Genomic DNA, 24,767 nt, shown 5'->3' with positions numbered 1-24,767 from the left:
GCTTGACTCATTCCAGGCCGGGAACACAAGGCATTGACCAGCCCCTGGTCAGCTGGGCCTAGACGATGGGCGGGGCCTGGCCTGGGAGCAGAGGCCACTGGGGCTCAGCACCTGCTGCCCGGCCTCCCTGCACCACTCAGGGGCCAGGCCTGACCCAGGGCTCACGGACCACTCAGCCCCGCCCCTCCTGTCCGACTGGGGCAGGTGGCTTCCTCGCGCACACAGACTGGGGACACTGGGAGTCTGATGTGAGTGAGACCCCAGGCACATCTCCAGCCCTGAGCACAGAGCCGCCACATGGTGAAGCCCTGAGCAGCATCAAAGACAGAGCCTCCTCCTGGAAGAGCGCTGGAGGTGGTGGTGTCCCATCCCTTCGGCTGCTGGCCAGGGACCCTGGAGGCTGCCCAGAGGCCCATGCCCCACCCTGAGGCAGCTCCGCCCCGCCTGCTGGGCCACCAAGGCCACACAGGGAAAGCACCAGACGATTGCCACCGCCTTCTCTGGTAGCCTCATACCCGGCTAATGTGGGGCTAGGGGTGCGGGGAGAAGAGGACACCGCTGATGAGGTCTAAATGACAAGGAGATGGGGGGGGGGGGCGGGGGGGCAGGGACTCCGTTGCTCGGGTGGAGCCCTGAGGCCAGCGAGGGTTTTCCCTCCCCACAAGTGCTGGGGCCTCCCAGTGCCTCCCCAGTCCCTGCACCCTGGCCCTGGGGAGCAGCAAGGGCGTGGCAGCTCTGCACTAGGGCCCCCACCCTGTGGTCTGAGACAAGGGGCAGTTCTCATGCAAAGGGGGAAAGGCCTGGAGACAGGAACTACACAACAGCCCCGGGGGGGGGGGGGGGGAGTCACCCTCCACTCACTTGTCCCCCTGGCAAACCCAGCGTGTGGCTGGACAGGTGCTGGGCGCACCCACACTGCTGGGAAGGCACGTGTTTCTATATTAGGAGTACACGCATGCGCAGAGGAAGTGCTCCAGCAGGTGGCGGAGGTGAGGCGGGGCGGGGCCCCGTGTGAGTCAGCCATCCCCTCCTGCAGCCCACTTCCTGCTCACTGGGTGCTAGAAACAGCCCCGCAGGTGGCGATTCCCACAGGCACTTGCTGTGTTGGGGGGCTGGGCCTCCCCCCACTAAATGCTTGATGTTGATGGATCACCCAGTGAAACTCAGCCTGAGGCCCCCTGAGGCTGTGACCATGTCCCCAACAATGCCCTGGCCTGGCAGCAGGCACCGCCCCCCCATGGCTCTCGAAGGCTTAGTCACCCAGCTCTAACGGGAAAGGTGCCAGCCCGAGCGATGTCACCTGCACAGGGTACAGCCAGCAAGATCCCCCCGTCACCCACAGTGCTGCCGACGCCATCCTTGGCTTCCACATGGACACCCTCCCTTCTGCTGCCTTGGCTGTGCCTGCCCCTGATCTTGCAGCCACCCTGCTGTCCACACCAAGCCCCACTGCTGCAGACACTCCCATCCTTGGGCCACCTCATGGCTTGGTCCAGCCCCTTCCCCACCTCACCACAGAGGAGGCCTTGTGCCCACTTGCCAGGCCTGGCCAGTGGCCTTGCCCCTCTACCCAGCCCGCCCCTCACCTGGATCCATCCAAGAGGCCTCCTCTGACCCCTTCGGATGGAAGCTGGCTCCTGGCACCGCCGCACAGGGCTGGGCTCCAGGGCCCGGCCTTCCTCCCACTGAAGCTATACACCTGCTGCTTCCTCTGCCCAGGACCCCTTGTCCTGCTGTCCTGTTAGCACCCAATGAATGGCAGCTTCAGTGGCCAGGCCATATCCTGGGATGCTCCACTGGACACCTGTCCACAGAGCCGCTGTCCAGTGTGCCACTTTATTACACGTCATCAGCCACTAGGGTGGCTGCGTGACAAGTCACCCAGATGTTGTGCCACAAAGCAACTGTGTGTTACGCTCGTGGGTTGTGTGGGTCAGAGCTGAGCCAAGGCACAGCAGGGCTGCTTTGGAAGACTAGAGGCTGAGGGCCGGCTCATTTGCTTGCCAGTCTGATGGTTGATGCTGGGACCTCAGCTTGGTTTGTCAGACAGACACCTACCTGGCCTCACCACGTGGGTGCCCCAAGAGCTCATTTTGGGGGCCAGGAAGGAGGTGGGTGTGGGTACCAGGGAGAAGCCATGACCCAGCCCCAGAAGTTTCACAGTGTTTGTGCCACACCTCACTCAGCCTGGTGGCCAAGGGGAAGAACACACCCACTTGTTGCTGGCGAGGGCAATGTTCCGGAAGTATTGCTGTGGCCACCTTTGGAGAATACAGTGTGCCATGCCCATCAGCCTTGGGCTCAGGGTGGTCAGAGCATCCCTAAGGCAGCACCAGCCATGCCAGGGAGACCACAGGCTCCCTCCAAGTCCTGCGTCAGCCACAGCTCATACCTCTCCTCTAGTGATGATTCCGAACACCTCCCAGACTCTTGGGCACTCCGTCCACCCAAACCTCTCAAATCAAAACCTCTCTGATTCCTTAGCCAGTGGAAAATGGAGGGCATGACCAGTGCCACTTTCTGGGCCCCCACCTTCAGGACCCCGGCAGCTGCTGGGGACACTCAGCTTCATGGCCAAGCCGCGAGGGGCTGTGCGGGGAGGAGAAACCGGCAGCACTGTCGAAGTGGCTCCTTTGGCCCTGCTGTAATTGGGGTATCCATTTGAGTGCCCCCAAAGACAGCTTGGTCCCCAGCTAATGGATCCAGGGTGGAGACTTCATCCAGTTGCAGTGTCCAAAGGTGGGGCTCTTGGGAAGGGATTAGGCTGGGTTAGGTGAGCAAACCTTGGGGGCTCCACAGAGCTTCCTGCATCCCCACAGGCTCCTCCCTCCATGCAGCTTCCGGCGCCCACTGCCCTGAGCAGCCCCCAGACCAGTGGGACCACCCAATCTGTGAGTGTGACCCTCCCAGACAGGGAGCCAAGATCAGTCTTCCCACAGGTGTGTGTCACAGACGAGAACCCAACCTGCACAGAGCAGAGACCAGGTGTGCACCCCGATGCCTGCCCACGTCACAGACCCACGAGCAGACTAAACGGTGACGCTTTCAAGCTGCGTTTGGGGGTGGTGGCCAGGTGGCCGGGGGTGACTTTCTCCCCTGAGCCCACCCGTGTTGGGACTGTACCTCTTTCCCACCCCCACTGGAGGGATTCACCTCCCTTCCCGGGCCTTAGCGAGTCATTTGCCCCCATGTATTTAATGAGCACCTGCTGTGTGCAGGGCCCTGGGCACGGGGCCGGGCACGTGCCTGGAACGAGACAGCCGTGGTCCCTGTCCTGGGTGGGTGGGGTGGCTTTTGGTCCCATGGGGGAGCAGCCCAGCCAGTGAGGCCAGATCTCTTCTGGCAGGAAGGGTGTGGCACGGATTCCTCAGGAAGCCACTCCCTCTCCCCAGGGGCTACGCCACATTTCCCAGCATCCCTTGCAGTGGCTGAACCAGGGCCGACTTGGGAGCAGTGTGTGGAGGTGACCTGGGGGCCTGGGTCCCCAGGTTTAAGGACCAGCCTGTGCTAGGTTTTCTCTCAACTCTGTCATTCTTTGCGTTCCTTCCCCGAGATGTCCCTCCTAGGGAAAGGACCAGCCCAGCTCTGATTGATTGGAGAAAGAAGGAGACCAGGAGACCGGTGTCACTTGGAGCCCGCCCTGGTCACTCCAAGCCTGCCGGGCGCCAGTGCCGGAGCCCTGCTGAGTGACGGCCTCCGGGTGCCAGACTGTGTGGCCGACTCAGCCAGCTCACGGGGGCCCCTGGGCAAGGTGGGCAGGCTCCAGGGCCTCTGTCTCATCTGGGAAGTGAGACGGGGGCCGATCGGGTGGCAAGGGCGGTCACCTCCAGGAACTGTCACACGTGGGTCCGGTTTGGTAAGCACCAGTCCCTGGGCCGGCTGTCACCTGCAGTGACTCACACTTCCCATCATGGGGGAGGGGCACTGGTGAGCTCCCACCCCCCAGCAAGTGCCTGGCAGGATTTGGGGTGGCCTCGAGCTCCGGGGGTGGCGGCCTCTGCCTGCTTCCGCCCCCGGAGGCCAGGGCAGCACCAGGGCCCAGCAGTGTGGCTGAGCAGACAGGTGCGCACGGGAGCCAGCGGGGCCGCGGAGCCGGGTTTCTCAGAATTCTGCGGCCCAGAGATTCAGAGAAACCCCGACTTTCAGAGAAAGTCTGCATGTCCGTGTGCTGCCGGAGATGCTAACCACAGAGCCCACGGCGGGAGCCAGGTGAGCTGCTCAGCAGGGCCAGACCGAGGTCGCCCTTCCTGTCCCCGGGCTGCTGGGGGGTGGGGGGCACTGTGTGGGAGCCTGAGGACAGCAGGTGGCCAGGGCCTGTGGCTTCTCTCCTAACTGTAGGGCGGGGCTCACCTCCCCCTCCCCCTGCCCCTCCCCCACACCCACTCCCCAAGAGCCAACACTCGCCTTCTCCAGCTGAAACATAAGGAACACAGCAGGTGCGCTTTTGCACGGGTTTCCCCAGGACCCGCAGTAGGAAGCGCATTGCACAGGGCATTAGCTGGGACCCTGTCAGCTGCTCTGCAGCACAGGGGGCCCCAAGTGTCCAACCTCCAGGCTCCCCCAACTGTGTCAGTGCTCCCTTGGCCCCAAAGTGAAGTGTGAAAGTCAGACTTCCCAGGGGCCCAGATGCCAGGGCACTGGGAGGGGCCATCCCTGGCCAGGCAGCTGCCCCCTGGGCACTCTGCTGTGCTGTGGGAGGGGCGCGCAGGCACGGATGGCTGCTGCCTTTATTTATTTATTTTTTTTAAAGATTTATTTATTTACTTGGAAGAGTTACACAGAGAGAGAAGGAGAGGCAGAGAGCGAGAGAGGTCTTCCATCCATTGGTTCACTCCCGAATTGGCTGCAACAGCTGGAGCTACGCTGATCTGATGCCAGGAGCCAGGAGCTTCTTCCGGGTCTGCCACTTGTCATGAGGGACTCGTGGAGCCGAGCAGACGCCTGCTTGGAGCCAAAGCTGTCACTCAGCAGCTCAAGAAGAGCAGATTGGGACGAACTCAGGCCCCCAGGGCTGGGGCGGGGGCGTCCTGGGAGGCCCTCGAGGGCGGGTTCCGAGACAGAACACAGACTCGGCTTAAATGAGGGACGTGCTGGCTGCACGCGTTTTCTGAGTGGAAGCTGACAAGGCCTTTTCCCAGAATGCAGCGGACTGCACAGGCCTCAGTGATAATTGGCCAGAACGTCGGAGAAGGAGCTGGCGTCTTGGCACCTGCTGTGGAAGACCCTCCGGGTCACCCTCCTCCCCCAGCCTCACCCTGCGCCCGGGCTGCTCTGTTTCTCAGAAACAGCTGGGAATTGGCCCCATAACTGCTGTGACCGAGTTCACAGTGACACAGTGGGAACGTCGGCCACTGGCCACAGAGAAGACCCAGACTTCAGTGAGTGACCCGGATATTCCTGCGTGGATCTGACTTCAAGATCTCTGCTGAATGTGGTCCACACATCACGGTTTGTAAGACGGTCTCCTATCAGGAACCCAGAGCAAGGTCCCCTCCACGGAGGGCTGTGTGGCCGGAGGAATGCGGGGTCAGGCAGCCGGATGATGAGGGGTGAAGAAGGGGCTCCACGCCATGTAAGCTGTGCGTCCCTGGCAACGTGCACAGCCTCTCTGATCCTCCACTGTCTTCCCAGTCATGAGAGATGCTTGGCCTGAAATGAAGAGACCAAGGGGCACGGCACAGCACACGTGGGCCTGCCCCACCCCCACGGAGGCCCGGGAAGTGTGTTCTGTGTCCAAGCCTTTGGAGTTGGTGGCATCTGAGAGAAGAGCTCCTGTCTAGCCCATGGGCTCAGTGTGCTGCGGTCACACAGGACCCGTCGCCTCTTTTTTTTTTTTTAATAAAGATTTTATTTATTTATTTGAGAGGTAGAGTTATAGACAGTGAGAGGGAGAGACAGAGAGAAAGGCCTTCCATCCACTGGTTCACTCCCCAAATGGCCGCAATGGCCAGAGCTGTGCCGATCCAAAGCCAGGAGCCAGGAGCTTCTTCCAGGTCTCCCACGTGGGTGCAGGGGCCCAAGCACTTGGGCCATCTTCTGCTGCTTTCCCAGGCCATAGCAGAGAGCTGGATCAGAAGTGGAGCAGCCGGGACTCGAACCAGTGCCCATATGGGATGCCGGCACCGCAGGCGGAGGATTAACCCACTGCACCACAGTGCCAGCCCCCAACCAACTGCCACCTCATTCTTACTTCAGACTTGGTTCTCAGCACTGGGAAAGCAGACGTTAAAAAAGAAAGAAAATCCAGTTCCGGAGGTGGCCATCTAACGTCACCCTTCCTGCCTGTCCCCGCCTTGCGCCCGGCCCCTCCGGTCTCATAGCTGGTGTCAATCGTGGACACTGGTGCCGGTAAATGAAAGTCACACTGTGTGATAATTATTTCATAATTATAATAACAGTAACAAGAAAGGAGAGCCAGGGAAAATTATTTTGCAGGCTCCCCAAGTATATCAAATTAGATTGTAACCTCAGGCACAAACGGATGGCTCACAGCTGGAAGAGAAAGCCGGGAGAGAGAATCCACAACACCAGATCACCCAGACCCTGCTCCCGCTGCCTTTCTCACACGGACGTTTTAGGCAATGGGTGCAACTTTATTTTGGAATCACTTTAGATGCGCAGAGAAGTTGCAAGGAGAGGGTGCAGTGGGTTCGCGGGTGCCCATCAGCTGCCTCCTCCAATGACAACATCTTCACCATAGCGGAGCTGCAGAGCAGAGGCGGGGGACCTGTACTCTGCCAAAGGGACTTCTAGGTTTTTTTAAGATTTATTTTATTTATTTGAAAGAATTATGGAGAGAGATGCAGAGAGGCCTTCCATTCGCTGGTTCACTCCCCAAATGGCTGCAACGGCCAGAGCTGTGCTGATCCAAATCCAGGACCCAGGAGCTTCTTCCGGGTCTCACATGTGGGTGCAGGGGCCCAAGGACTTGGCCATCTTCTACTGCTATCCTAGGCCACAGCAGAGAGCTGGATTGGAAGAGGAGCAGCCGGGACTTGAACTGGTGCCCATATGGGATGCAGGTTGGGGCTTTACCTGCGGGCACCACAGCGCCGGCCCCATCCATCTGGATAGTTATCATGTCATTCACAGCCATACACCATAGTCAGCTTAAAAATTAGCCTGCGATGGATTCATTAAACCTCAAGTCCCACCTGCTGTCACCTTGGCGCGGCCAGACCAGATGATTCCTTGGGATGTAAATGGTGCTCATACGGGGTGCTGGTGTCACAGGCAACAGCTGGGCTACAGCGCCGGCCACTCCTGTCTGTTTTTGACATACAGTTCTATGAAACTTGATCCCGTGGGTAGATTCGTCAAGATACAGAGTTCTACCACTGCAAAGAATCTCCCTCCTGCTCCCCTTCATACTCAGAGCCCCCGGCAATCGTGGGTCTGTGCCCATTCCGTGCTGTCGGAGGGTTGGGAACATGGAATGACACCAAGGTGCTTGGAAAAGTTCCTGGGAAGTGGAATAAAAGATCAGTTCACTTGGAGGCCCCGGGCGCTGGGATCCGTGCAGACGCCATCTCCCCGGGACGTTCTGAAGAGGGCTCTACAGCAGGGGGCATCTTCCCCTGAGCCAGGCGCTCCTCATGGCTACGGAGCTTCCCCGGGACCAGGCATGCCGCAGCGTGTGTGCGGGCTCACCCCGGGAAGGAAGCACACTGCGCCCGCCTGCCGTCTGTGGCTGTCACAGACGAAGGTGCTGGCAACATCCCTGTGCAGGTTCTTCTGTGCCTTTGGATGCATGGAATCTCTCCCCTCACCCCCAGCCCACCCCAGGTCAAATAGATTTACAGGTGTGCAAATGTCACCTCGTCCCCGCGGGAGGCCCCCGGCCACTGCTGAGTGACTTAGAGATATTTTATGCACACCTGAAAGGCGTGGCCGTCCGGTCTGTACACCTCCGAGTTGAGGAGGGGGCCGAGAACCTGATAGTGAGTCCATAGTCCCCTCAGGAGCGCCCCAGGGTGTCCGCACGGGCTCAGCAGTCATTGCTGCTTGGGGGGCTTCCAGGGTTCCCTGGAGAGGACTGGATCTCCCAGGCAAGTCAGAGACAGAGGCAAGCATTGAAGAGTGATTTCCACCCCCAACTACTCGACCCCTGACAGGGAACCGGAAAAGCTCCAGCCCCCTGACCTGCGCAGGCCCACCTGCCCTGGACCAGCTGTCGCTTTGTTACTTTGTCACCACTCAGGCCTCCCTGTGTGTTAGCTCTGAGGTCGCACATGCAAGGTGGTGACTCTCAATGGGGCCACAGCGAGGGAGTCACCTCCTGCCCATCTCAGTGTCCCCGCCGTCCCAGCTCCTACTCCAGTCACCGCCCCCTGTGTGACCCGAGTCCTGGGCACTCGGGGACACGCCGGCCGGTGGGGGGATGGCCTCCGGGCCTCTGGAGAGCCCCCTTCCACAGCACCCCTCTTCTGCTCTGCTCACAGATCCACCAGCGAACAGGCTGCTGCCCCTGCTGCCTGGAGGTGGTGTCTGCCATGAGAACTGATCATCCATGAGCGTGGACTTCTAACCTCCCAGCCACCACAGGAGCCGCCCGTCTCCCTGCAGATAGAAGTCGCTGGGTGCTATTCACCGGGCCAATCGTCTGCCTCCCGGGTCTGCTCCCTGCTCCAGTCTGCTGATCAGGAGCCCGTGGGCACCCTCCTGCTGTTTCCTGGCACTGCTCTGGTCTCTGTATGTCTGCTGGAGGGATGTTTTATAAGCAGGAGTCTATACCCGGAGAGAATTGCCTGCAAGGCGGCCCGGCGGGCGGGCCGGCCCCACGGCGCATGCGCACCCAGCATCCTGTTGGCCAAAGCAAGTCCACGGCCGAGCTGAGAGTTGAGGCAGGCAACGCGCCAGCCCACGGCGGGACTGCAAAGCCACCCCAAGGCCGTGACCTGCAAACAGCTGGAACGGCAGGCCCGCAGCTGGGGCTCACCCGACTCCCCCACCCCGCAGTGTCCGCCTGTCTGCCAGAGCCAGTCCTCTAGTTACTTACAGCAGGTGCACGGTCATTAGCATCCACCTGTAATTGGCCTTAAGTCATCTGCCCAGCGGGGAAAGGCCTATTGAGCAGGTGCCTCTGGACTGGGGCTGTGAGGCCTCCCCTAGATAACTGCTTTGCCCATCGTAGCCTCCCCGTGGGTGGGCCCACAACCAGCCCACTGCAGAGAAGACACGACTGGGACTGTGGTGGGTGACCGGCCCCGGGTTCCCCAGCGAGGAAGCCGGCACACGTGGGATTTGAACCCAGCCCGGCTGCCCAGGGTGTCTTCCTGTGGGAGACCCTGGGACAAGCCTCCGACCCCACCCAGGCAGCAAGGGAACCCCCTTCACTCCTCCAGCAGCTCAGAGAGTTCACGCAGGACAGAAGATCCCACGGGGGTTAACCGAGGTCACCGCAGCCTGCGTGGGCTCACCGGGTTCTCCAGCAGCCAGAGTCGTCCTGGGGTGGGAGGAGCCCCCACTGCAGGCTCCTGATGGAGCTGGCACTGGAGCGAGGGGTTGAGGAGGGAGGGGGACGGTGGGGGAGGCCCTGAGGCTGGGGAAGTCGCTGAGGGGTCACAGGGGCTTCCCGCTGCAGGGATCGCCCCCTCCCCACCCACAGCTCAAGTCACGCACACGCACACGGATGCGCCAGGCATGCTCCCCGGGAAGTCTTCTCGTGGGCTTCTCCCACTCCGTTGCACCTGCTCCTCTGCCAGCCGGCCCAAGATCTCCTCTTCCGGGCTCAACCCCCAGGCGACTCCGCCGGTGCCTTGCGTGGGAGAGCATGAGGAATTTTGGGGTGTTCCCCTCACACCCCAAAACTCTCGGCAGCCCTGCTGTCCTCTGAGACTCTCCAGGGACAAAGCTCTCAGGGACAAGGGTCGTAAACTGACAACGGAGCCTTGATGTGCTTTGAAATCCAGGCATCAGCGGCCAAAATCAAGAACAGGGTGATCTCGCAGGAAAATCGGGTTTTATGGCTTCCCTAAAACCTCAGCAGCTCTGTCTGCTGGGCCCACACCAGGGCTGGGCTCTGCGGGGGCCAGTGAGGCCCCCAGGTGCCTGAGGAAGCTGCCTCCCTCCCGAATGCCGCCTCCAGGCAGCCTCCCATTTGTGCCCCCCCTGGCAGGGCCTGTCTGGGTTTGGTGGGTGCTCACCCTGAGGGCCAGGCCACATCCCACTGTTTCTGCTCCCCCTCTCCTCCATATTTCATATTTCATGTTTCAGGTAGCCTTGTTCATCTTGGTTGGGTTAGAGTTTGCAGTCAGCATAGTCGCTCTAAAGGCCCAGCTCCCCCATCCAGACACAGAACCTCCCGGCTCCCAGAACACTTACACCCAACCGCCCCCAGCCACCCCCACGGCCTTCGTAAAGGTACCCACGCACCCGTCACCCCTGTCACTTAGCCGGCCGGACCTGCAGCGGGCCGGATCACGCTGTGGACTGCTCAGTGTCCAGGCCAGCAGCCCTGGCTGTGGCCTCCCCAGCGCCTCTGCCTATGGCTCAGGGCGGACACAGCCCCTGGCTTATTCCCTGTGGACAGGAGGGGTGCACAGGCGCCGTGGTACAGCTGGGGAGTCTGCTGAAGTCTCTGCTTCCCCTCCCTTGGGGGAGAGGGGCAAGCGCGGGTCAGGCCCACACCCTCCCTACTTCGGGAAACCCACCCCGCGGGCGGGCACTGGGGTGCAGTGGCTAAGACGCCACCTGGGAGTCCTCACCCCTCCTCTCACTCCGCACCTCCACTTCCTGTCCATCTCCCACTAATGCTTAACCTGGGCAGCAGCAGGTGACGATCTGAGTACTTGGGTCCCTGCCACCCACGTGGAGCTCCTGGCTCCTGCTTCTGCCTGGCCCAGCGCTGCCTGCTGTGGGCATCTGGGGAGTGAACCAGGGGATGGAAGGTCTCTGACTGTGTCTCTCCCTGTCTCTCTCCTTCACTCCGCCTTTCAAAAAAAAAAAAAAAAAGAAAGAAAGAAAGAAAAAATCCCGCTGTTTCATGTGCCCACTCCTTCCATGGGGCCTCAGAGGGCGGCACTGCAGGAAGGGCCCAGGAAGAGAGGGGAGCAGCCCCAAGTGCACACACACACATGTGCACCATGCACACACACGCAGTGCGCACACACACACCACACATAGCCATGCACACACTACTCGCACCGTGCACAAACACCCGCCACACTCACAACACACCCCCCACACCACATACGTGCACACACACCATATGCACACATGTACCACACTCACAACACACCCCATGCACACACATACCACAGACACACCACACACACACACATAGCACACTCACACATGCAATGTGTACACACATACACCCCACACATTGGCATGCACATGCTCTACACGCACCATGCACAAACACCCGCCACACTCACAACACACCCCATGCACACACACCACACATGTGCACACACACCACACACATGCACACATACAACATGCACACACCATGTGCATGTATGTACCACACCCCCCACACCACACTCACAGGCATGTACACACATGCAATGTGTATACATACATATACCACACACAGGCATGCATGTGCGCCACACACACACATACCACCCTCCCATACATACCACACACACCACACTCACACATACACCATGCACACACACCACACATGTGCACACACACCACACACATGCACACATACAACATGCACACACCATGTGCATGCATGTGCCACACCCCCCACACCACACTCACAGGCATGTACACACATGCAATGTGTATACATAGATATACCACACAGGCATGCATGTGTGCCACACACACACATACCACCCTCCCATACATACCACACACACCACACTCACAATACACCATGCACACACATGCACTGTGCACGTGCAGTTGTGCACACACACACCACACTCACACACACTTGTGCGCACACACCACACACATGCTCACACACACATGCACACACACATGTGCAAGACCAAGCCCCTGTCACCAGGCGAGGGCAGTTCTGGAGGTCAGAGACTTCTCTGGTGCCTGTCTTGCCCCTGACCCGCCCAGCTCAGACCTGCAGGTCTCTCTCCCACACTGGGACACCGTGGAGCTGTCGCCCACTGCCAGGCCCTGCCCATGGGGTCCTTTGCCCCTGCCTAAACTCCACGCAGCCAGCCTCCTGCCCTTCACAGCTGCCATGGCAAACTTGTTCTGACCCCAGGGCCTTTGCTGGCACTGCAGCCTCGGCAGGGTGGGCCAGTTCCTAGTGCCCTGCCTCAGATGGTCTGCATGGCAGCGGGGCTGTGGACCGGGTGCCCTGAGGCCAGTCCCAGTGAGTGGGCTGTGAGAGGAGAGACAAGCAGCCAAAGCCCACGTGAGGTGGAGAGGGACGGGGCTGGGCCCACCCTGGCCGCTGCATGGGCCCCTGAAGAAGATCAGGAGCCCACCTTTGCTCAGCCGCGGGTGAGCCCCGAGTGCAGGAGTCTCTGGATCTCACACACACACACACACACATAGACACACACACAGACACACACACATAGACACACACAGAGACACACAGACACACACACAGACACACACAGACACACACACAGAGACACACACGTACACAGACACACACAGACACACACACAGACACACACACAGACACACACAGACACACACAGACACACACACAGACACACACACACACCCGAGGGTGGTTCTAGACATTCGGGGTGGAGGGGAATGGGCCATGTAGTATTTTCTTTACTAATTGATCTGATAATAAATCCTAACCGCCCCTCAAGACCGGAGTGTCCTGGGCTCTTTCCTTCCCGGTCAGGTCCTGCTTTGCGTGGCCAACAACAGCCCGCGAGGGGGCGGTGGATGGCGGGGGCCGCGAGGCCCAGGGGCTGGGGACGCAATGGACGGCTCCTCTCCTCTCCCCCGCTGCTGCAGAGCCCCAGCGCCGCTGAGCTGCCTCGGGTCAGTGGCTGCCATCCCTGCTCACCTGGGTCCCCATCCTGGGAACCCTGCGCTGGACCAGAGAGAGGGAGAGAGAGATGGAGGGAAAGAGAGAGGCCGAGGGAGGGAGAGACACACACGACACAGAGCGACACAAAGTGTGAGACACAGAGACCCATATGGAGGTGCAGGAAGGAAGCAGAGAGCTGAAGGGGCGGGGGCAGGAAAGGCGAGAACAAGACGGGCGGCTGCACCTTCCGAGCCCTGGACCCAGAAATGCGCAAGGATCAGAGGGCCCCAGCACAGCCTTGGCCTGGCCCGGAGCACTCTCCCAGAGGGGCTGTGGGAAGTCCCAGAGTGACAGCCTGGAGCGCACAGCCAGTCCTGGCCAGGACACAGGCGGGTGGCCGCGGCAGGTGCAGTGTGGCCGTCCCCAGCCACCTCGAGCTGCCAAGGCCGCCCACCAGCTCAGCACGCAGCATCCCCCCAGGCAGCCCAGGGTCCCAGGGAGGACGGGAAAGAAGGGGCGCTGGGCCAGTGCCAGGCGCCTCTCATGCTGCCGTGGGGCTGGGGGAGACGGCAGGAGGCACAGGCATGCAGGTTTCTGTTTTCGTTTTTTGTTGGAGCATTTGGAATTTGATCTGATTATGGTCGTATTATCTGCAAATAGTGATGATCTGAATTCTTTTCAAATTTACATCATCTCTCTTTTTAAAAAAATGTATCTTTTTAATTTACTTGAAAGGCCGAGTTATGGGAGGTTGGGGGTGGGAGGAGATCTTCCATCCGCTGGTTCACTCCCCAGGCGGCCACAACGGCCGGAGCTGCGCCAATCTGAAGCCAGGAGCCAGGAGATTCTTCTGGGGCTCCCACACAGGTGCAGGGGCCCAAGGACTTGGGCCATCTTCTACTGCTTTCCCAGGCCATAGCAGAGAGCAGGATCGGAAGTGGAGCAGCCAGAACTCGAACTGGCGTCCCTATGGGATACTGGTGCTGCAGACGGCAGCTTTACCCGCTACACCCCAGCACTGGCACCAGACATGCAGATAAACACACCTCCTTGCACACACAGAGCACAGAGCACAGCCCAGCCTGACTCAGACCCCTGAGCCCACCCTCTGCTGTCTGGTGTGTGAGCCGGGCAGGCCAAGGGGTGGCGAGCAGCAGGCTCCGGCTTGGCACCTGGGGGGCTGCAGCGGGCTGGGTCTCCCCGCTTCCGTTCAGGAGTGCTCTCTGCTGTTTCTGCAGAGCCTCGCACTCAGAAGCACCTCCCTGACCTGGCTCGGAAGAGCGGCGGTCCCCGCATTAGCAGGCTCCCTGCATCCCCAAGGAAACCAGGCCTGCGTGACTTCATACCATAATGAGAGTTCTGCCAGTCGCACAGCGGGGGAGACGAGGCTTGACCGCTGGAAAAGCAGCCATGAGCCAGCAGCCGGGCCTCCTCCCCCACAGCCCCGCGCTGGGGTGCAGCCGCTCTCACGCAGGTGCAGCATGAAGGCCACCTCCATTCAAAACACTCTGGGCTCAGACCTCCCTCCCCTCCTGCCCCTGTCCACCCTGGGACCGCTCCCTTCCTGTGTCCCAGACCAATGACCACTGCCGAGCCCTCGGCTTGTTCCCCAGCAAAGCCCAGCAGCCCTGGCTGCTCTGTCTCCCAGATTTCCTGTCACATTAGGGGGTAGCCTGGAGCCCCCGGGGCAGCTGGCACTGCTGCCTTGAACCTGCGCTCCAGCACAGAACCCACCCCCAGAACTCAGGCTGGGCAGCGCCTGTGCCCGGAGCCTTAGCGTCAGGGCAGCGTCCACTCCTCCGAGCAGCTGTGACAGGTGCGGGGCTTGGGAATGACTTCAGCTGCGAGTGGCAGGCCCTCCTCCAACAGTGGCTCCAAGGACCGCGTCTCCAGTGACTGCACACACACAGCCCGTGGATCTTGGTAAAAACGCAGAGTCGGGGAGGGTGAGATGGGCAGGCTTGTGGCGCAGAGGGTTAAGTCGAGGCCTGCCGGGCCCGCACCCTATAGCAGAGTGCAGGTTCCAGACCCAGTTGTGCCGCTTCTGCTGCAGCTCTCTGATAATGCACCCGGGGAGGCAGGAGAAGGTGGGCCCAGTGCTTGGGCCCCTGCACCCACGTGGGAGACCAGGATCCCAGCTCCCGGCTTCTGCCATGGCAGCCCTCTGGGGAGTGAAGCAGCGGCTGGAAGATCCCTCTGTCCCTCCCTCTCTTTCTGTCACTTTGCCTTTCAAATAAGTAAAATAAATAGTTTTTTAAAAAATGCAGATTCTGGGGCAGGTGTTGTAGCACAGCGAGTTAAGCCACCATGTAATATGCTGGCATAGCCATATGGGTGTGGGTTCAAGCCCTGGCTGCTCCACTTCCAATCCAGCTCCCTGCTAATGAGCCTGGGAAAGCAGCAGAAGATGGCCCAAGTGCTTGGCCTTTGCAACCCACATGGGAGACCTGGATGGAGTTCCAGGCTCCTGGTTTGGGCCAGCACCATTTGAGGAATGGACCAGAGGATAGAAGATCTCTTTCTCTCTCTTCTCTCTATGTCACTCTGATGAGAGAGAGACAGAGACAGAGACAGAGAGACAGAGAGGTATCTCATCCACTGTTTCACTTCCCAGTGCAATGACTGGAGCTGGGCCTGGCCAAAGCTAGGAACCAGAAGCCTCTTCCAGGTCTCCCACATGAGTGCAGGGGCCCAAGCAGTTGGGCCATCTTCCGCTGCTTTCCCAGGTGCATTAGCAGGGAGCTGAATCAGAAGTGGAGCAGCTAGGTTTGAACAGGTGCCCATATGGGATGCCAGCGCCACAGGCCGCCACTACTCCACAACACCAGTCCATGGATAAAACAAAAATAAATAAATGAATGAATGGAGTAGCTGGGACTTGAACCAGCGCTGAGATACGGGATGTGGGCATTCCAAGTGGCAACTCAGCTCATTGTACCACAATGCACCTGTAAGCTTCTAAGCTTCCCTTCTTACTCCATCAACCATTATATTTAATCGACTGACACAAGATTTTGGGGATTGAATGTCTGTAAGTCACAAAACCAAATACTGTTTAAAGCATGACAATATCAGTCATCGATACTGTTCAAGCATCAGAGGTTTGATTGAGATGGGGATAAATTCCCTGCCAGGTGAATGATGTCCAAAGGAAAGCAGTCATAGGATGATTTGTGGCTTGATGGCTTGATTTTGATTTGCCATCTTCAATATCTAGTGTCTTCCTCATGGTACAAGATGGCTGCTCAAGAGCCAGCCATCACAGCATATTCAAACCAAGGTTGAGGGGCATGTCTGCTCCACTTGGGACACTTCCCAGAAGTTGCACATGACACTTCTGCTTATACCCCATTGTCCACAGCTGAGTCACATGCCTCATGGAAGCTTGCAAAGTCCACTAATTCCTGTTTCCTCTTCCTGGGCAAGCTCCCCAATGTCCAGGGCAGCACAGGTGGCTGTGATGGGTGGGATGGAAGGGAAGGGCGCCCCTTCCAGTCCTGGCCCTGACGGTGGTCCTCCGCTCTTGGCTTGCCAGCCCCTGCGTGCAGAGCGTGAAGTGGGGTCTCCGGGGAGGCCCTTGGAGACACAGCCAGCTCCGGTGCCTTGTTGAGACGACCCAGCACCTTCCTGTCCTGCCAATCACAGCCTCTGCTCCAAGCAGCTGCAGCTCAGCCCAGGGCTTCACCAGGGCAGGCCGGAAGTGCCGGGAGCTGAGCCGGTGGAGCGGGTGGGTCCACACCCCAGCCCCCACGGCCCTCGGCTGGGACGCCCCTGGGGTACGTCCTACACAGTGTCCCAGGTCGCCAGCAGGACGTGGCCCCAGCCCCTCCCGGCAGTCCTCATGAACGCTGCTCGTATCTGCTGTGTTGCTCTGTCTCTCGCTCCCACTCCCCCAGGGGCTGGAGGAACCTGATCCAAGTCCAGCAGGAGAGGGAAGAGATGGCCCCAGAGCTCCCGGAAGGCTGCCTTCTGAGCCCGGCCAAAGTCCCGCAGGACTGGGACCGCAGCCTTGAGAGCGGAGCCAGCACCTTTCTTTCCCCCGAAGGACCCCAGAAGTGGGCCCTGGAGGTTTGGCCGTCTCTGCTCCAACGGCTCGGCTCTGCTCTCGGCACAAAAGCAGCCAGGGGCGGGGCATCCGCTGTAACCCGACGTTAAAAGGTTAGTTTATTTCAGTGCCAAAAAGTTTCAAGATTTTTAAATGTATTATTTGTTTGGGAGACAGAGGGAGATACAGTGAGAGCTCCCATTGGCTGGCATATTCTCCAATGCCCACCGTGGCTGTGGCTACACGTGGGTCGGAGCCAGAGCCAAGAGCCAGGAACTTAAGGCGGGGTCTCCTACCTGGGTGCTGACTACTCCCTATGGTCCAGCTACTTGAGCCATCAGTAGAGTCTCCCAGGGCCTGCATGAGCAGGGGGCTGCAGGCAGATCCACAGTCAGGAATCTAACCAGGAGGGGCCAGCGCTGTGGCATAGCGGGTAGAGCCACCACATGCAGCGCCAGCATCCCATATGGGTGCCAGTTCGAGTCCCAGCTGCTCCACTTCCGATCCAGCTCTCTGCTATGGCCTGGGAAATCAGCGGAAGATGGCGTAAGTGCTTGGGCCCCTGCACCCACGTGGGAGACCTGGAAGAAGCTCCTGACTTCTAGCTTCGGCTGGACCCAGCCCTGGAGTTGCAGCCATTTGGGGAGTAAACCAGCAAATGGAAGATCTCTCTCTCTCTCTCTCTCTCTCTCTCTGTGTGTGTGTGTGTGTGTGTATGTGTCCCATGCACACCTGTAAGCCCAGAGACGAGGCCTCTGCAGGAAACTTCTAGATCTTCGAGAAACGAGCGTCTGCTGAGTCAGCTGCCCGGCCGATGCCGCTTCCTGCGGCAGCCCTGGATGGACTGAGACCCCGCGGGGCTGGGGAAAGCCGCTGAGGGACGTGGAGCCTCCGGACAGAGTCTTCTGTGTCAGAGACACGGAGGCCAAACCCACTTCTGGAAGCATCAGCCGAGAGTGGGGTCGCAGCCACAGCTGGAGGCCCTGGGCACCCTGGCGCCTGCGAGACCCCTGATAGCTAAGAGTCCCCAGGTCAGGCGGGCGATGAGGATGGTGCCAGCCCCCAGCCCAGGCGCAGCCTCTTGCCTAAACAAAGCCTCGCCGAATAGAGGCGGCCAAGAACGCCACGCGTGGCCCCTGCGCCCCAACACAACACAGCCCGACCGGCCAGTCGTGGAAAAGCCAGTCCCTGGCGACCTGCTGCCCTGGGCCTTCCACCTCGTCACTGGGCCAGGTTGCTGTGTCTCCAGCTGGAGACACCCCTCCTCCCCCGTCTGGTCTGGTCACGGCCCCTTGCCAAGCTGCCTGGGTGTCCCAGCAGGTCGGCGTCTGCCGTCCCCGCCATAGCTCTCTCCTCTCAGAAGAAGCCGCCCTGCAGCCTGCTCCCCGGCCCAGCACTGCCCCGGTGTCCTGCGACCCTGGCCCCGCTCGCCTGCCCTTGGAGTCCCCATCTGTGTTCTCCCAGGGTTGAGCTGCTTGCCAAGGACCGCCTCCAGCCACCTAAAAGCAGAAATGCAAAACCTTGCCTGCCCGAGCACACACCCGGGGGCTGAGACAGAAGCCCCGAGAAAGTTCTCCGGGAGATTCTAATGGCCACACCTGTGAGGGCTCACAGGATACGGGCTCTAGCACTGGGGATTCTGAGAATTTCCATGACACTGTTTCTGGGCGAGATCAACATTTAACGGCGGTTGACACTAAAACGATTTCCCTGGCTAAGGTGGGTGAGCCTTGCCGACCCTCTGAAGGCCTGAGCAGAGGGCAGAGCTGAGGGGCAGGTGCTGTGGGTGGCATAGCGGGTCAAGTCGCTGCTTGTGAAGCCAACAGCCCCGATCGGAGCGCCGGCTCAAGTCCCAGCCGCTCTGCCTCTGATCCAGCTCCCTGCTAATGTGCGCCCTGGGAGACAGCAGAGGACGGCCAAGTTCTTGTTCCCCTGCCACCCAACGTGGGAGCCCCTGATGGAGTGCCTGGCTCCTGGCTTCAGCCTGGCCCAGCCCTCACTGTGTCTAGTCTCCAAGCCTTTGACCAACAGGTTCTTCAATTTTTCAAATGTTGGGTAGCTGTGTGTTCTCTAAGAGTTCGGCCCAAGCCCCACATCCCCTAGAACACCGCCCTCGACTGCTTCCTTGACCCCTAAAAGTGCTTCTGACCCTGCTCCACAGTGGCCCCGGGTGACCAGCACTCTTGGCCAACACGGCTTTCTTACAATTGAAAGGTTTAAGGAAGCAGGAAAGGAAAGAGAGGAGGTGGGAAAGGAAGGGCTGTGTCCCGGGGCCAGCCAGGGTGGCTGCAGTGCTCCTGGGAACAAAGCCTGCACAGCAATGGAGAGGCAGAGGGAGGAGGCAGCCATCGTCAGCATCCAGGAAGCTATCCCACAATCCCGGTGTAGCTCCCTTACCTGCAGTTCCTTCCCTGCGTCACGTTGAACACTGTTTCCTGTTTCTAGTCCTGGCTGCTCCTCTTTCCATCTGGCTCACTGCTATGGCCTGGGAAAGCAATAGAAGATGGCCCAAGTGCTTAGGCTCCTACACTCACATGGGAGACCCAGAGGAAGCTCCTGGCTCCTGGCTTCGGATCTGTGCAGCTTCTGCCGTTGCAGCCATCTGGGGAGTAAACCAGCAGATGGAAGACCTCTCTCTCTGTCTCTGTCTCTACCTCTCTGTGTAACTCTGTCTTTCAAATAAATAAAATAAATCTTTTAAAAAAAACAAATTATATCCTTTTAAAATTGCATTTTCCATTTTTTTTTTTTTTTGGCTGGGAATCGAAATACAATTGATTTTTATATATTGATTTTGGCAATCTTGTTAAACTCCCTTATCAATTCTAATAATTTATCTGTAGATTCTTCCAGATTTATTTTTTATATCCAACATATGAAGCTCAGCTCCCTACTATCCCCATACCCTGAAGTCACTTCCAGGAGGAGAAAGACAAAGACGTGGGACTCCCAGAGGTCACGTCTTGCTGATCTAGAAGCGAGGAACAAGTCTCTTAAGCCAGACCCAAGAAAAAAGGGCCAACAGTGGCTGGGAGGATTGGTAAAGAGGGCTGCACTAGAGGTAAGAGTGTCCGCTCTTCAAAGACTCTGTCAAGAACCTCAGCGGGAATAGGTTTAGTAAGAGGACGATTGCAGGAGCAGGGGTGCACGTGCAAGACGCGTAATCAGGGAAGGACTCACATTCAGAAACACAGAGGGAGCCTGCCAGTCAACAGGGAGAAGTCAGAGAGCCTCCCGGGAGCATGGGTGAAGATCTCGATCACACATGTGCCAGAGAAAATCCAAATGACCGGCGAACAAAGAAGCAGGTGCCCTGGCATAAACGGAGAGCGCAGGGAGAGCCTGGCCCGCCGCGATGAGTCTGGGGGTGCGAGTGAGCGCTGAGGGCATGGACTAGTCTAGTACCGGAGACTGAATCTGACCGAGCGGCCAACATATTCAATACTAGACCTAGTGAAGTTAATCCAGTTAAACCTACTAATTAGATTTAGTTACCCATAACACTAACCACTAAATGTGCATATTTAATAACATTCATCATGCTAACAAAACTAAATATTTTTAGCCTCTTGCATTAACAACTATATCTTCATAATGACCTTGCAAATAAGAATAAAGCTACAGTTTTTACCTGACTGAGAGCCAATAAAAAAATTAAAGATGACTGAATCTCATTAATGTCTGCACATCTGTGTTTGTGATGGTGTTTGTATGAATAGCAAAATGAAAATTTAATAATTCACAAATGATAATATATGCATTTCTATATGTATATATGAATATATATTTATACTACATCTTCATATATCATATATTCATATATATTCACATATGTAATATTTGTATTATACGTTTATTCTTCTTGCCTTTCTTTTGACAAAACTGCTAATTAAGCTATTATAATAAAAATTTTCACATAATTTTACTTCATTAACAGTAATAACATAAAGTTAAAGTATATTCAACATGTATATAATTTTATTAAACTTATTATAAATTTAAAAAGCAAATGTAAGAATAAAAATCAGCGTAACTTTTATATAAGTTTTCAAACTTTATTCTCCTAAAATCTTAAAAGTTACCCATTACAATTAAAAGTCAAGTTAAAAATTATGTTTTGGGCCAGCGCTGTGGCTCACTAGGCTACTCCTCCACCTGTGGCGCCAGCACCCCGTGTTCTAGTCCCAGTTGGGGCGCCAGATTCTGTCCCGGTTGCTCCTCTTCCTGTCCAGCTCTCTGCTGTGGCCCGGGAAGGCAGTGGAGGATGGCCCAAGTGCTTGGGCCCCTGCACCTGCATGGGAGAGCAAGAGAAGCACCTGGCTCCTGGCTTCGGATTGGTGCAGCACCGGCTGCAGCGGCGATTTAGGGGGTGAACCAATGGAAGGAAGACCTTTCTCTCTGTCTCTCTCTCACTGTCTAACTCTGCCTGTGGAAAAAAATTATGTGTTGAATATCAAAATTAATTAAAGCCAAGACATTTTTTATTGTTTCATTTTTTTTTAAGATTTATTTATTTCTTTGAAAGCCAGAGTTACAGAGAGGCAGAGGCAGAGAGAGAGAGTAATCTTCCATCTGCTGGTTCACTCCCCAAGATGGGCCGGACTGAAGCCAGGAGCCAGGAGCTTCATCTGGGTTGCCCATGTGGATGCAGGGGCCCAAGGACTCACCATCTTCCACTGCTTTCCCAGGTGCATTAGCAGGGAGCTGGATTGGAAGTGGAGCAGCTGGGACTCAAACCAGCACCCATATGGGAAGCCGGCGCCTCAGGCAGCTTTACCCATTACATCATAATGCCAGCCCCAAAGCCAAGGCATCTTTTTTTTTTTTGACAGGCAGAGTGGCTAGTGAGAGAGAGAGAGACAGAGAGAAAGGTCTTCCTTTTGCCATTGGTTCACCCTCCAATGGCCGCCATGGCTGGCGCACTGTGGCCGGCGCATAGCTTTCAGGGAGTGAATCCGGGGATGGAAGATTGGAAGATCTCTCTGTGTCTCTACCTCTCTGTCATTCTGCCTTTTACATACATACAAACAGAAATACATACAAACATAAATAAATCATTTTAAAAAAATTATTCCAACAGGGCTGGCGTTGTAGTGTAGCACATTAAACCGCAGCCTGCAGCACCAACATCCCATAGGGACGCCAGTTCGTGTCCTGGCTACTCCACAGCCAATCCAGCCCCCTGTTAATGCCTGGCCCAGCCCCCAGCCATTGTAGCCATCTGGGGAGTAAACTAGCAGATGGAAGACCTCTCTCTCTACCCTTCTCTCTCTCTCTCTGTAATTCTGCCTTTCACATAAACAAATCTATTTTAAAAAAATGGTTGCAGATATTGTGTGAGGCACTAGTGGACATTTAACCTATAAAAATATCCAGTAGGAGTCAGTTATTTAGAAAGTGAAATTAAGATGCCTTGGCGGTAGGTTCAGCGGTGGTTAGATCGCCCCAAATCATGGAATGGGCGAATCCCCAGACCTGAGTTAGTTACATCTTTCCCCTGCCCCAGCCCCGAGGGAAGCCGGGAGGGGACGTGGGCACCGAGTCTGCTTCCTCAGCTTCCCTCTGGGCTCGCTGGGATGCGGCTCCTGGCCTTTTAGGTTAGGTGCACGGGACAGGGGCTGCAGGAGGCCTTCCTTGGTGGTCACTGTCTTGAGACAGCTTTGCCTCCCCAGCAAGTGTGCAAGTATTGAAAGCTCTCCCCCAGAGCATGCTCACAGACACCCCAAAGACGTCCCTGTTGGGGCCCCGGCCTCAGTACCCCGAGGGAGAGGGCACGGCCGCAGCCCCCGCCCTGTCCTCGGTCTTCCAAGTTATTTAGAAATATTTCTCTAACTCAGCCTGTGACTTCCTCCCCTGCCTGGTAGCCACAGTCTCTGCCTTCAAATTCCTCACTCACGTGCGAGAGAGTGAATCCCGTGACAGTTCAAGCTCACTGTAGACTCCTGCAAAAGTGGCCACAAGTCTCTACTGCTCCTGTGGCCACGCCCCTTCCCCAAGTGACGCTGATACACCTCCCTGACAGGCAGGCTTACATTTCCTTCTCTGAATCTGGGCTGATCTGGTGATTTTTTTTTTTCCAATAGAATTTGGTGGAAATAATGATGTATCTTTTCCAAGCCTTGGACTGACGAGGTCCTGTACCCCTCTGCTCGCTGTCTTGGATCGTGTGAACAGATCCAGGCCAGCCCGCTGGGTGTGAAGGACCACACAGAACACAATGGACTCAGCGGGTCGGCCAGCCGAGTGGACACACATGAGCTACGGCTCATGACAACACATACAGAAGAGCGCTGACCTGCTGGATGTGGACATGTTTCCGTTCGAGGATCTGGTGTTGAAAGCGGCCCCTGGACACTAGGCAAAGCCATTGACCGATGGTGCTGCCAAGAATCAACCCGAGAAGCAGGCGCTGTCCTTGTGGAAGGAGCCACACCTCCCCCCGAAGCGTGGGCAGTGCACTCCGTGACGTCCACGGGGACGTGGTGAACACCTTCTGTTACCAGACGAGAGAGCGGGGCTGGGAGGATATGACTCGGCTTGGCCCCGGTCAGAGCCGGGCCAGAGCCTTCAGCCCTGAGTCCTGGCTGATGGGCTTCTCGCACCGACTCGCCCGACCCTGTGCCCATTCACACGTCAAGAGCAAGGATCTGGGGAGATCCCAATCAGAGATCCGGACAGGTGCTTGGCTTGGGGTGTTCTTCGAGAAATCCAAACTCCCCTGCACTTAGACACCCTCAAAGGCAAGCACCAGACATTCCCTTCAATAAACAGTAGACAAACAGTACAAGAGGAGACCACAGCCACATGGGGTCATGCAGCCAATGCGTGTGGATTGCAGCTTTACGGTACGTTTACCATCATCAAAAGCAGTCATCTTCCCGCAACTGGAGAAATAAACATGACGTAGCATTTAATGTTACCCACAACATGTCCTTTAATCCAATCTGACACCACAGAAAAAGAACCTGTGAACATCTCCTGGCTCCAGAGAATCCCTAATTCTCAGATGGCAGCTGGCAGGAAAGCTAATTAATTCCAATCAACTGCTGGGCCTCGTTTTTATTTGGATTTTCTAATAAAATGGATGCGGGTAACGGATCAATAGCATATGTGCAGGCTTGGTGGGCCTTGGCACCTCCATCGTAACAAAGGCAGCTGCAAGTAGGCAAGGAATGGGTGTGGCTGCGTTCCAATAAAACTTTATTGATAGAAACAAATAGCATATGTGCAGCCTGGACTCAAATTCTAAGATGCTTTCTGCCAGCTGGCTTCTTGTCCTGCCCTCTTCCAACAGAGAGAAGTTTCTGGAAACCAGTGCCTTTCAAGTATTACCAAGAGTCAAGGCTGTGTGGGCCAGGTTTGAGAGCAAGGCCACTGGGGAAAGTCTGAATGCTGACTTCAGACAGGGCTGATCTTGCTCTATAACTACCTGTGTGACTGAGCTGTGATTCCTGTATCTGTAAAATGGGTGTATTGGTTCCTAGTGCACCTGCTATCCACACTGGGCAAGCATTAGATGATAAGAACACAACACACGAGATACCCCGTGATGCCAGGTCTTCATTGTCATGTTTTCTCTTATTTATTTTAAAAGTTTTGTTTATTTATTTGAAAGGCAGTTACAGAGAGTGACAGAGAAAAAGAGAGGGAGAGAGAGAGAGAGAGAGGAGAATCTCCATCCACTGGTTCACTCCCCAAGTGGTAGCAATGGACAGGGCTGTATCAAGCTGAAGCCAGGGGCCAGCAACTCCATCTGGGGCTCTCCAGATGCACTTGGGCCAAGCACTTTCCCAGGAGTAT

The sequence above is a fragment of the Lepus europaeus genome, chromosome 2 (assembly GCF_033115175.1).
Source record: "Lepus europaeus isolate LE1 chromosome 2, mLepTim1.pri, whole genome shotgun sequence".
NCBI classification, from domain to species: Eukaryota; Metazoa; Chordata; class Mammalia; order Lagomorpha; family Leporidae; genus Lepus; species Lepus europaeus.
The sequence above is the reverse complement of the archived record's forward strand: the minus strand, read 5'-3'. Positions refer to the sequence as shown.